The following is a 13483-nucleotide window of genomic DNA, read 5'->3' as shown; positions in this document are numbered from 1 at the left end:
CATACGATTGGGGTTAGAATTCCAGTGAAAGACTAGCTTCATAGGAGTTTTCTGGTTTTTCCTATGTGTGCCGTGAATGCATACTGATTTCCCATAAGAAGTCCTCCAGAAAAGCGTCCCTACTTATAGCCCTTGCGTTCTTTGCCTTGATGATATATAGTATAAAATATGGCCATATTCGGTAGCTTAAAATCAGACCGGAACTCTGAAGGATAAGTAGCGAATTATCACTATGTCTTGTAAGTATCGCAAGTGAAGGAAAAGATGTAAATTGCTCGTTTATTAATTCAAATAATGTTTAATAATCGTCACCGACTCATGCTTACAGAAGACAATAGCTTTGGCTTAAATCAAAGATAATGAATGAACTAAAACTGATTAAATTAAGTACAGCCTAAAATCTTCATAGATTAATTAACGCGCAAGCTGGCTGCGACCGAAGTCGACGTAAACAAGTCTAATGGCAAGAGTAATCTAACGCCGCTGAATACTAATCGCTAGAGAATCAAATTTAGAGGTGTCCACCGAAAACATCGCGCGGAAGAAAACGTCGCGGAGAAAGCAACACAAAGCGAAAACATCGTGGTAAAAATATCGCGAGAGAAAAGAAAGCAAAGAGAAAACGTCGTAGTTCTAAAACATCGTGGTATAAAATATTGTCATCGAAAATAAAGCTGTTCAGAAACTTCACAGTTTAAAAACATCGTCGTTGAAAATATTGCGGTAAAAAGTAAAGTACCTGCAAATTATGGCATGACGATAACATCACACACATGCGTTTTCAGGTTTTAAATCTGTAAATACATGTTCGTATAATGCTTTAGGAGCGCAAGAAGGGATCTTTTTATATATTTTCCCTTTTACATATCCTTATTTCATAATTTTGAAAGAGCTAATAAATTTTTGCTGAAAACATAAGAAGGAAACTTAAGCATTTAAAAATTGAAAATGAGTAGAAAATTAATGTAACTTATAGCACGTAATAGAATTTGAAATTTACATAGTTAATTAACAAAGATCATTAATAAGTTAATCTTTTCATAAAGTTTTACTCATAGTTTTTGATAAAAAATGCAGCCTAAAAATGCTTAGCAAAAGGAAGATAAGTTACCTCTATAAAGAAAGTTAAGTTAGCATGAAGTTACCTCTATAAAGAAAGTTAAGTTAGCATGAAGTTACCTCTATAAAAATTGCTTAGTTAATTATGAAATTATTTTCTTTCACATTTGTTAATCTGCTATCGTTTTAGTGGAAATAATATCTTGTTTTGCTTCCGTTAATTCTTAGTATCGTTAACATTCCTTGAGCATCCAACTCTTTATTCGAATATGCATTTACAACTTTTAAAACCTGAAAAGCATAAGTGTGCGATGTTATCGTCATGCGATGATTAGTAGGAGCTTTATTTTTACCACGATATTTTCGACGACGATGTTTTTAAACTGAAAAGTTTTTGAAGTTCTTTATTTTCGATGACGATATTTCGTATTGCGATGTTTTAGAACTGCGATGATTTCTCTTTGTTTTCTTTTCTCCCACGATGTTTTGAGGCCCACCAGCGGCCGAGCGGTAAGACGCTGAACAGTGGTAGTTCGGTCCGAGGTTCGAATCCCGCGAACGGGTTGGCTGCATGGGCGTTTTCGTGGTTTGCCCCATGTGTAACGTGTATACGAGCCAGTTTCCCTTAGAATGTCCTCCACGAAGGCATCCCTCCCTTTAGGCAGATAGCCCTCCGTGTGCTTTGCCATAATTGAATAACCAAACCAACCCACGATGTTTTGTACCACGATGGTTTCGCCTTTCGTTGTTTTCTCCGCGACGCTTTCGTCCGCAATGTTTTTGCTGCGATGTTTTCGGCTGTAACTAATTTAGAAGCGTGCCTTCAAGCAGGCAGAACTCACTCTGATTTTATCCTCTAAAACTTTCCTTTAAGTACTCTCTACCTCATTTGAATATCACGCGAGTTAAAAAGTTTTCGGTATGGAAATGGAAATTAAGGAGACAGAATAGAGAATTAACATAAAATAACTGGTTAAAGAACTTAAATGATACTTTAGAATGCATTCATACACATATGTGCTTAGTATTACTCTACCTTACCAGAAAATAGCAACCAAAAGGAGTAGTAAACAATGAGTTCAATGACATCACGCAGAATAAAAATCATCGTTTCATAGTGCCTCTTTTGTAAAACAATCTTATTTTTGTTTTGGAGTTTGAAGCCCCGGTTGACTCTTCAAACCACCCAACTGATCAGAAATCTTTGGTTCCCTGAAGAAAACCCTGAAAAGGTTGGAAGTTTATAAATGTTTTTGCGGCATGGTCGCACTTAAAATACCATCGAAACGAAAGTCCCCTCGAAAGTTTGGTGATATGGGAAGAAGAGTAATGAACCATTGGATAGTCCCGTGGGAGATTTTCTATCAAACTAGGATGTAGCTGAGCAAATTCGAACGGTGATCTAGTATAAGGTGACCAAGGTTTTCGCTTAAGCCAGGAGTTGCCTTTGCCATCTTCGTCTCACTAAAGTCGTGGATTTCCTATGAATAATGCTGAGACTAGAAGAATTAATATCAATAACAAGAAGACTCTAATCTTTTGGGGAGACACGAGCAATAAGCCTCATTTTCAGCATGAACGTCTGTCCAGTTTTCTAAATCCGAAGCATTGCGATTTTTAGTTATGGGGCTCCCTACTTTACAGCGATTACTCAAAGTCGTTGACAATTTTAGCAGACGCTTAGAGGTATCATGTGTTAAATATTGCTAAACGATTTTATTTATGCTGTTCGTCAGTGTTGCCAGAAAAGTTTCAACTATAATAGCAAAAGAAGACTAAAAAGTCGCAAAAAATCGCAAATGACGTCAGAGATCACATGAATTTTGTGACATCATAGTTACGCAGGCTCACATGACCTCTGATGTCATCACAAATTTACCGTCTATTGGTTCTGTAAGGTACAGACTGTATTCAATTCTTAGTCTTTTTATTACATATCTTAGCTTTAACGAAAATTTTAAAACTATATTGCTCATTTTCAATTGTTTAAATATCCATTTTATTCTAATTAATTCTCATTTAATTTAGTTTTAGTTTTTAAATTATGCAGATATCCATTCTTAAGAGATTCCTCACGTTTAGACTGTTAGCACTTTTGTATTAATTTTTTTTAGTTGGCAGTTAAATTTTTAATTCATTGTTTTTTTGCTTAATATTTTTTAGTTGGCAGTTAAATTTTTTATTCATTGTTTTTTGCTTAATAGTGAACATTTTAATTGAGGAACGCTTTTCAATGAGTTTTCCGTTCTGTGGGGTGGATCTGTTTCAGATTCTGATTACTTAAGAAAGACTTGTTCTTTCACTGCTAAATTTATTTTTGTTGTTATTTAGAAAAATGCCGTTGCTTTGATTTTCAAGCCATTTCCCTTACTAAGTTCTTAGCAATATCAGGAATATGAATTTTATTTATTTCTCTGTTTGCGCAAGCTGCAAGTTCTGTGGTTCGATTCATTATCACCATAGAAATGGGGGGGGGGTTACTGACTTAAAAACAAAAACAAAATGCACGGGAGACGAGGGAGGGTGGTGAGAGGTCCCAAAGCATTTTTTTTTTCTTTTTACTTTTTTCACTTCCTTTAACCCTTTTCTTGTTACACCGGCATCAGGCTGTGCAGCCTTCAAAAGGAAAGCCCACATCTAAGTAAGATTGCCAGATGTCAACTTCTATTTAAGACTAAATAAACTATTTTTAATATAAATTATATTTAATTGATAAATAATTTTTAAATAAAAGCATTTTATGATAAATTAAAAAAATCTTTGAAGTCGCAAAAAGTAGCATAAGAAGATGATGGATGTCGCAAAAATTTCGCAAATACTAAAATTTTAGTAGCACAAGTTTGTCAAAAGTCTCAAATTTTCGCAAACTCGTACGATATGGCAACACTGCTGTCCGTACATGTTAGCTTACCTTCAGACAGTGTTCAATAATGATGACTGCCAATTCGATATTTATTATGAGCTGCTTTGTGTGCTTTTTTTGAGGTTAAGAGCTACACTGCTGGCCACCCAAATTGCAGCACCAAGAAAGAAAAGAGATATCACAACAAAATTTATTTAGTAGATAACATGTTGACCAAGTATCAAATGATTAAATTTATAGACTTCTATGAAGTGTGGTTCTTTCCAGAATCAGTAGCCAGAGTAGCCGCCATTGTTGGAGATCACCGCTGTCACACGCCTCGGCATAGATTCAAAGAGACTTTGGATGTGTTTTTGGGGTACAGCAGAACCAAGCAGCTTCCACACGTTGCCAAAGTTGATCTGCTGTGGCAGCTTGGTATGTAATCTGGGTCAATCGTTCAGCAACCATCGACCACATGCTTTCTATCGGCGAAAAATCCGGAGAGCGAGCCGGCCAGGGAAGCAATTCAATCTGGCGATTGACGAAGAACTCTTGGACAATGCGTGCGTGTGATCGCGCATTATCCTGTTGAAATATAACTGCGGGCAAGCCCTGAAGGTAAGGAAGGACAACTGGCTCCAACATCTGAGAGATGTAGCGCTGGCTGTTTAAAGTACCGACAATGCGTATTAGAGGAGTGCGAGAGTGATATCCAATACCGTCCCATACCATAATACCCGGTGCAGGACCAATGTAGCGATACATAATGCAGCTGTTCAGCATCCTCTCTCCACGGTATCTCCAGACTCGAATCAGACCATCATGGTGTTTCAAACAGAAGTGTGACTCGTCAGTAAAGACAATTTGATTCCATTATGCCATCCACATCCTTCTTTCATCGCACCATTGGCGGCGGAGACGTCTGTGGTACTGCATCAAGGGTAGACGAAGCAATGGACGTCTTGCGGACAGACCACTCTGCTGCAAACGGCGTCGAATGGTACGCGCAGACACTGGATGATGCGTTACAGACTGAATGTGCTGAGCTATGTGGTTCGTGATGTGACTGAGCGATCCGTCACTGCCATGCGCACAATGTTCCTGTCATCACGTGGTGCACTGAGGTGGATGTGATCGAACACGTCGGTCCGTCGTACCCTCCTGCATCCAACGATTACATATCCGCATTACAGTTGTTTGGTTTCGTCCAACACGACTACCGATTTCCCTGAAAGATAATCCACACTCTCTGTAGGCCACTATCCTTCCTCTTTCGAACTCGAATACTTGATCAAACGATGATCGCTGTTTACTACGAGGCATAATTGATTGTTTTTTTTTTTTTTTTTTTGATAAAACCATAAGAAAAACACAATTGCCGAACTTGAAATCGTTCAAAACTCGGAGCCTTAAATAGCGCTTTGAAAAGGCGCCACAGGTGCGCGTGATGTGCGTCTGCAGTGAAATTCTAATCATTTGCATATTTCACCTCCGCTAATGCACGTTGTAAATTTCATGTTTTTTGCATGTTTCCTTCAGGGTGTTGCATTTACGGTGGCCAGCAGTGTATATGGTGGACGTAAGGGTAATTAAAACTTCACATAACTAAAATCCTTAAAATCTTTTTTTGGTAATTTATGACCCATGAATTTACGAACTAATGTACTAACTGTGTAGTTATACATTTTAAATGCATTGAAATAGGAGTAGCCTTGTTGTAAATGTTTTTGCTTTATCATATCCAGCTTTATTATATCATTTCATAATATTATCAGCATATATCATAATATTATAATTGCTTTATCATATGATAATACTAGATAATCACCATTTTTCTATCCTATGATAATAAGAAGATAAACTGAATTGCGATGTTGATTCCAATTACTTTCTGAATTTTTATAGTTTTATTCCGTAAGATTTTTAAAATCCAATATATAGTTCTTGGTAAACAGACCTTTAACATGTTAGAGTAAAATTGTTTTGTCTGTCATTTTGTTACTTTTGTATTGTTGTAAAATCGGAAATAAATTTCTTCTTATGGTAAAAGTGTTTGAAACAAAAACCAAAAAGAAACAACAACAACAATGAAAGAGAATGAATCATGTAAGCAAAATCTTTGAAACTTGGAAGAGAATCTCCTAAGTGAAAAGCATTGAGGCATAAAATTCAATTCAGAAATGATACGATTTTACTTTTAGCAAGATCTCAGAACTGTGTAAAATAATATTACACAGTTCTTATTAAATCCTCCTGTGGGTATTTATAATTTTTAGTTTAATGCTTTAACTCTAGTCAAATCAAACAGATATTTGTTGATATTCATATAAAAATAAACTATCTCTGGATGAATAAGTATTACTATTTAATACCTGAAACTGATAAAAGATCGCAATCTGTAATTAAGAATGTGTTGACAATGTGTAACTGAGTGACTATTTCTAACTGATATGCGAAATTAGCAATAGATAACTGTTTAATAGTTTTTAGTGATAGTATCTTTCATAAAATTAATTAACTGTGGCAGGAAATTTCTACTATGAAAGTTGCTCAAACTTAAAGAAAATGCTTTAACATCAGAAAAAAAAAACATTACCACTCCTTCTCTGCTGTTATCATAGGAAATATTTCATGCAGGAAAAAAAGAAGATTAAAGACATGATCAAAATGAGCGAAAGAGCATGTAAAATTAATTGCATTAATTGAGCAAACGGAAAAAGAAAGCTTTTTTTAATATCTTAATTTAATTATTTTTTTTAAAAATTAGACAAGACAAGATTCTTGCTAAATTATAATTTTTTTTTTCAGTTTCACCAATAAATTTTGCTTTTGAATTGCTTCAGGGATGAATTAACTAACTTAAGTATCTCCGTTAAAATAAAATGTGTACTTTAAATAACAAGGGAACAGTGTTGTAAGATGAGTGTTCCCTAAATCACGCTGATCGCACCTTCCATCCTTTAAAAGAAGTTCAGAAAAGAAATTTGTGAACAAGTACTCATTCACGGCGTTATATGAGGAGAAAGCTGGCACACATAAAAAACGAAAGTATAGAAAAGGAGATTTCTTAAAATTTCCAGTGAAATCCGAAATAAAATGCAATGTTACTGAATACATAAAGTAAAATTTACGTTGGTTGAATATAATGGAAGATGAGGGGGATAACGATTTTTATTGAATAAATTTCTGTCTTAAGAATCTGACATAACTGTCCATTGTAGTTCTACTCAGTGAGTTATTTTGATTTATTCTTCTACATAAAAAATATAAACATTCTAATATCTCCGTAGAGGTGGTTTACCATCCGTCTGATGACCTACCGCCTGTGAATCATGATCAAAACTAAACAAGCTGATAATATCACCGAGCTAAACCAGATGAAAAGAATATAAGAGTGAAAAACGAGGAAAGTGTTACAATTAGAAATTTGATTCCCTCAATCTCCTCTGCGAAAGCAATTAAATTTCTTTGCGAAGATATAGCTCTTAACTAACTTGTACATTCAGTCACTGATCTGTAACGTAACGACCATTGTAAGCTACCCTGACTAGATTTATGATTATAATGTAAAGGTTACTGTTATGTGCCTACGGATGGGATGCTTTTCGTGAAAGAGGTTTTAAGGGAAACCGGTTCGTTTCCCGTCACATATGAGAAAAATGGTTAAAAAACCCATGCGATCAACACGTTCGCAGGATAGGTAGGTAGGTATGGCACGGTCTACTCTCCTGGTAAACCCAAGCTTTCCTTAGACCGGCCACGAAGGGAAAACATACAGGACAACACAACATAAGTAAACGAAGTGTTCAGCAGCAGCCATATTAGGTGTTCTTTGTTACTGTTCTATTCCAGTTGCGACCAGGTTTTTATTATTCTTTCTACGATCTCTTTGCTTTACTTCATTTCCTGTATAAACCAGGGATTTAAAGTCGTTCTTGCTACACATAAGGTCTTTTGTTAATTCACATTCTTCCACATTAGTGCCTGTTATTTTACAGCTTTCCTCATAGTAAACAGTTTGCATTTTCTTGAATTTTAACTCTGTTTAGGTAAGCAGGAAATTTATCTTGACCTGAAAGGATATGACAAAGGTCTTTATCGGTTATGGTTCTCATTTGTTTCGAGATGTCAATGTTTTCTAAGTAGTCCTTTCTACGATCTGAATCTTTTAATTTTTTACTACATTCGTTATATATATTTAGATACATTTTCCTAATTGTTTTCCATATAAATCCCGATATTCTATTCTTTCTATATTTATCTCAGTAGCAACCCTCTTTTTAAAGGGCGTCCGCCCGCTCATTTCCCTCATATTCAACGTGACTTTCACCCAAAAAAGTTTTATTTGATGTGTTGTGGAAAGATCCCTACAGAGAACTTTCACTTCTTGAATATTGAAACTCGGCTGGTCCGAGCTGGAGAGGCTTTCTAATATTGACAGGGAATCGGAATACATCTGAATTGTATGCTGTCTTGACAAGCTTCTTTTTAACCAATTCATCACTTTTAAGATGGCGGCTAATTCGGCTTGATAAACAGAGTTAAATTCCTCTAGTTTATATATTTTATTTTCTATTTCACATCCATGAAAATACACAACAAAAGCCAATCCAATTTCCTCTCCAATTCCGGAACATTCATATATATCTCAATGTTTCCTATTGTTGGTGTCATATTAATATAAGGGTTCGATATTCTCTCCTACGTCCGCAGGGTATCTGAATCTTGATTGAACTCTCCGTGGTCTTATCTACTGGCAAGTTATTATCAGCTTATCGAATGGTTGTATCTGCTGGTACTTCTAACTGATCCGTTCGTCTTATCTGCTGGTACTACCAGCTTATCTTACTGTTTGTCTTATTTACTGGTAAAATGTGTACTTTAAATAACAAGGAAACAAATAAACCAACCTATCCGTTGGTTTTATCTGTTAGTGTTACGAGCCTATCCGTTGGTCTTTCTGCTGGTACTATTAATAGATAAGATGATCTTGTCGGCTATACCAACTTATTCGCTGATAGCACTTCACCGTTGCCAGATGGCGGGGGCTATCCCATTTTATCTTTGAGTTATCTCCACCACTACAAAATAAGACTGCTAATAGCAAAATGTAAATGAGCGAAATTTTGTTAATTTGACGAAGCATGGCACAACTAAAGTGAGATATAAAACTATATTGTGGTATTTGCGACATTAAATCTAATATAAGATATCTAGTTGTCTTTCCGAAATCTGAGTAGCTAATTTATTCTATAACAACCAATTATTAATGACATTACCCTGCGACTGGAATCTCGTTTTCGCTGCGAAGGATAGCTTCATTGCAACTTAACACTGATCGTTTCAACTCCCATTCGTCATTTTCTTCTGTAATTCTACAGTAATATGACAATTAAGAATCAGCTGTATTTAAATTCACATGTGCGTACCTTCTGATGTTATTTTTACATAAACTTCTGATCCCACCAGATACAGAGACGAAGGCCAAAAATGATTGGACTGTATGCAACTCAAAATTTGTAACCATTAATAAAACTTAAATAACATTGTTTATGTGATTATTGGAAAATATATAAAAAAAATACTTGTAATTTTCAATAACAAAATAAACGAGGATACTTTCTACGTAATCAGTTAAATGGCATTTCCTCTCACATAGTCTAAACTTGTCGTCCAATTTTCTGACGAAACTTAAGCAGCAAGTACAACTGCTGCACAATCGATAATAAAAGAAATCGATAACTTCGATGGGGCAATGTTTGCAAATTTTTGAATATATATGCAAATGAAGAGGCTTCCGATTTCACCAGTAATCAGAATAAATCATTAAAATTTTTTTAAAAAATTCAAAAGATGTCCTTCGTTTCTAGGAGTGTTCCTCTCCGATTTCCAATCTAGGAGTGTTTCTCTCCAATTTCTAGGAGTGTTTCTTTCCAATAAAATATTTTAAACGTTGTAATGTTTGTTATGCAAAATATGACTCAATAAGTTGCAATGAATGCAGAAAACGTGTACGAATTTTATAACTAAGTTTACGAAATTAAACTTAAAGGATATTTCGTATATAACAGTTTAATGTTTTGCCTTTTAATAAAATTATACATTCAGACACGCATAATTATTCACATGATAAAGCAACTTATTTTTGGACCAGGAAGCCGAAAGGAACAAAATTACAATACGCATAAATTTTTTGCGTAATTGAAAATAAAAATGTAGCATTCACGTAGGCATAAAGAAAACATTAGCATATCCTGTTTATATATTTGTGGACACTTAGATAACTGCTAGGTCATTTATACAATTATTATTCATATTTATTGCCAATGAAGTATATTTTACCGATAGACGGACAGAAAAAGAGCAAAGCTATGCTTTTAAATTTGAAATATTTTAAGTGCTTTCCTAAAACAACTTAAAATACATATTTGTAATGCTGTAAATCGTTTATACTTATGAAATGAGAAGCTTTCCATATTAATTATTCAAACTTTGATTTCCCGTTTCTTACGTGATCTTTCTTGAGTAACTTTTGTGAAAAGATAAAGATTAAATTAAAAGTACTGAGAAGAAAAGTTAAATAAAGGCTCAAAATCTAAGAAAACATTGCACACTTTCCTTTAAAAGCCTCCAACAAATGAAATTATAGATTTTTCCATTAAAGGGTTTTCTTAGAGCTCTAAGAGATTTTTCCATAACATAAAGAAATAGATTGCATGATGAAAATGCCTGCATTACTAACATTATTACTCGAAATTTTTAAGAAAGCAGAAAACTACGAACCGGAACTCATTTACTAACCGTAATTGAATGTCCTAAGTGTCTATTAAGAGGTCATTTTGAATGAAGTTTCTAACCGTGCGAGGACAAAATGTAGCCGAGTTCTCTTTTATTCGATGTTTGCGTTCCTAATTATAGCTATGCATCAAATTAAGGAACAAGAATGTAAGAATGAAATGTAAGAAAAGCAACGTGGAGTTTGTGATTTTAAATACTAAAGAAATAATACTTCATTCCTGTCTTAAAAATTAATTCAATTGTGAAATCTAATAAAATATTTTAAATGTTGTAATGTTTGTTATGCAAAATATGTCTCAATAAGTTGCAATGAATGCAGAAAACGTGTACGAATTTTATAACTAAGTTCACGAAATTAAACTTAAAGGATATTTCGTATATAACAGTTTAATGTTTTGCCTTTTAATAAAATTATACATTCAGACACGTATAATCATTCACGTGATAAAGCAACTTATTTTTGGACCAGGAAGCTAGAAGACTCAACAGTGTAATATCAGAGATTCAAATTATGGAATTTTCAGCTGCTAGCTTGAAGATTTGCACTACGAGAACAATCAAAAGCTTCCTTACATTCTTCTTTACTTGAAGAACAGAGCAGAAGCACGAGGCTCGTCGGCTAATCGCAGGTATTGAAGATTTATCGCACACCGCGGGGCAGAATTCTTTAATCAAAGAGGCAGTATACATAGATCGTCATGCATAGTGTACATAGCATACATAGAGTCATACATAGCAGTATACATAGAGTTCACAATATGCATAGATCGTCTACCACATTTTAGTTCGAGCGCCAGTGAAGAGGTTATCAGACTTACTGAAGAAACATTTCATGAAATATGAACGTAATCTTTATGGGGTCTGAATTTCGGATTTTCCATTTTGTTGGATATATCAAGCACTTACATCCAGAGATCGAGAGAACACGCTTCACAGAACGCGATGATTCCTTGTAATTTCAAATAATGCATGGGCGATCAGATGCTTTTATAGTTTGCTTCTTTAAAACAGGCACTTCAAGGCTGATGCCAGGCCCCCTATTTGCGATAGTAGCTCATGTAGTCCTCACTGCACAGTATTTATTTTCTATATGTCATCTGAGGTTGTATTTCAAGTCAGCCTTCCTTCCTGAAGCGAAACACGGTGAACGGAAAAGAAGTGTGGGGAAGTAAGCGATTCAACCTTTTTTTCGGAGTTGTTCTCGTGGTTACGAATCAAATCGGACGTCGAAAAATAATTTTCAAGTTCCTACTTTAAAGTAGCAGCCTATAAGAGTAGTTTGTTCATACTAACATTAATATGGGGGAAAACATCGAAAACGAGATCACAACTGTCCATTCTACCAGTCTGTACCAGGTCTTGAAAGTGAGAAAAAGGATCTATTAAAGGTCAGTGGTTTCAATGTTTCGGATCAGGGATGCGGTATATGTACTGTTTATCAAAATTAAACTAACTAAAGTGAAATAGAAGCTGTGAATCAGAAAATATACCAAATATTTAAGAAACCTTTATATGCAACTTATATTTTATATTCACACGATATTCCTGAAATTTAATAAATTATAAGCAGAGCAAGTTATGAAAACCTACCAGTGAAGCAAGTAGCGTAATTTTAGGAATGTACTATCTAGTCATTTCAAGCCGATCCCATCGTCATGTTCTGCTCATATAACAAAAAAGTCAATCTACGTATTTGAATGAAAATTGATAGACAATTTTAAAGAGATGCATCCGTCCCAAGTAGCACGGCAACGTCGTAACAATGTTGCAACTTGGTCGCGGATATCGTTGCAATATGTCGACTTTAAGACGCCCAGATGTCCGCGAAACTCCACTGTTTTGCAACCGTTGCAAAGACGTGTTTATTACGTCTTTGCAGATAAGATTTATGTTGAATAGACGTCGTTATTGCGGCTTTCTCACGTTATATTTTGGTTATGAAAGAATTTTGGTCACGATGTCTTAACGACGCCTAAATGCTTGCAGAATTCAACCTTTTTGCAACAGCTGTGAACACGTCGTTATGACGTCTTTGTGTTACATATTGATTTGTGCAGAAAAATATGCTTAATAATTAATGTATTTTTTTCTTTTTTTAAATTTTGTATTCCTTGTACGAGGGCATTTCGAAAAGTAAAGATACAATGGCTCGCATTCCTTTAAAAAAACATTTATTTAGAAAACGTCAGTTACATCTTATTAACTGGATTATTTATTATTTTTCGACATAATCATCCCCGTTATCCAAACATTTGCTAAGTCGGCGTACAAGCTTTTGTATCCCACAGTCATAGAAGGTTGCCGCCTGTTGGAACCCAGCGCGCACACAATTTCCTGTACCCTAACTTGACAGTCACAACTTCATAAAGAGTTGTCATTGACACTTCCGGTATGATCTGATGCGATTCTTTCAATTTTAGACTTCTATTCGCACGAATTGCTTCCTCTATTCTCTGAAGAAGGACATCAGAGATCACAGATGGCCGACCTGTTCTTTCTTCGTCATGAACATCTGCCCTACCTTCAGAGAAATGACGACACCATTTCGTTACATTTTGTCGATTCATAATGTTCCCATAAACATAAACAATTTCTTTTTGAATATCCGCTGGTCGCTGACCTTTTGCATGAAGAAAACGTATAACGGAGCGCACTTCGCATGATTTTGAATCGGCGCAGCCATTTTAAACACGACCTACTCCAACCAGAATCAACGTTGAAATGCCGAACGACCGCGAGGAGAAAGCTAACGGTTCAAGGTTAACACCTGTGTTGCCAACT

This window comes from Stegodyphus dumicola, chromosome 1 (genome assembly GCF_044657685.1).
Source record: "Stegodyphus dumicola isolate Sdum_Otavi_A_Nest chromosome 1, ASM4465768v1".
NCBI lineage: Eukaryota > Metazoa > Arthropoda > Arachnida > Araneae > Eresidae > Stegodyphus > Stegodyphus dumicola.
This window is presented reverse-complemented; position numbering follows the sequence as displayed.